Genomic DNA, 1512 nt, shown 5'->3' on the forward strand with positions numbered 1-1512 from the left:
GTTTTAACTCTACCATTGGAACACCCTTACCTTCTCTTGAGGTACCTATTTCCAAAGCATCATCGCTTGTGATTCCCATGCATACTTGCTCAATGCATTCTTCCGTACTTCCTTCAAGTATTCCTTCATACAATGTCATCTCCTTGCCTTGCTCACCTATCTTTTCCTTATTCAAAAGGACATTCTCAAGGGCATCGTTAGTAGTGAGAAAGTGCTCATGCATAGAAGTCACAATAGAATCAATAGTATCAATCATCATACAATTATCAAGACTACAGATTGGATATTTCATGCTCTCATTCAAATCAAATTCTATCACCTCATCTCCTACTTTTAGTGAAGTCTTAGCACTTTTAACATCTATTAAAGCGCCCGAAGTAGAAAGAAAAGGTCTTCCTAGAATTATTGGAATGTTCACATCTTCATCCATCTCTAACACAACAAAATCCACCGTGATTACAAACTTTCCCACCCTTAGAGGAACATCCTCTACCTTACCTTTTGGAAATTTTATGGAACGATCGGCCAATTGTAAGGTAATGTTGGTGGGTAGAAGCTCCCCTATCTCAAGTCTTTGATATACCAAATATGGCATAAGGCTAACACTAGCCCCAAGATCACATAAAGCATTATCAATTTGCATATTATACATAGCACAAGGGATAGAAAAATTACTAGGGTCTTTCAATTTCGGTGGCATTTTATTCATGATGATTGCACTACAATTCTCGGTGAGATTCACCGTTTCCACCAATTCACACTTTCTCCTTCCACTCAAAATATCTTTCAAAAACCTAGCATAGTTAGCCATTTGCTTGATAGCATCGGTAAAAGGAATTGAAAGGTGAATTTGTTTTAATGTTTCAAGAAACTTTCCAAATTGCACATCTAATTTGTTTCTAACAAATTTGTGAGGATATGGTAGCTTTTGCAATTGTTTTGTTTCTCTCTCTTTTTCTCTTTTCTCTTCACTCTCTTTTTCAAAATCTTTCTCTTTTTCATATTCTTTTTCTTTCTCAAATTCTTTTTCTTTCTCACATTCTTTCTCTTTTTCATTCTCATGGTTTTTCTCTCTCTCTTGTTCAAAATCACTCTCAAGGGGAGGCTCACTCATGTTCATTCTCTCATTGCTTCTTTTAGGAGCACATTCTTCCAACACTTTACCACTCCTACTTGATATAGCATTTACGGGCCTTTTAGGATCTAGTCCTTGGGGTGGAAGTTTAGAAGTGCTAGTCCCTTCCTTCAAAGCATTGGCCAATTGAGAAATTTGTGTTTCAAGCAATTTATTATGGGTCATGACTTCACTAAATTTCTTTTCACTAGAGGCCATGAAAGTATTGAACATTTTAGTTTGACTTTCCATCATTTCCTCCAAGCTAGACCTACTAGGTGGTGCTTGCGCATAGTAGTTGGCTTGGGGAGCTCTATTACCTCTAACATTCGAATTGGAAGCATTTTGATTAGAAGAACCTCTATTATTATTGTTGTTCCAATTGTTCCGATTATTAG

This window comes from Chenopodium album, chromosome 1 (genome assembly GCF_948465745.1).
Source record: "Chenopodium album chromosome 1, dcCheAlbu1.1, whole genome shotgun sequence".
Taxonomy (NCBI): domain Eukaryota; kingdom Viridiplantae; phylum Streptophyta; class Magnoliopsida; order Caryophyllales; family Amaranthaceae; genus Chenopodium; species Chenopodium album.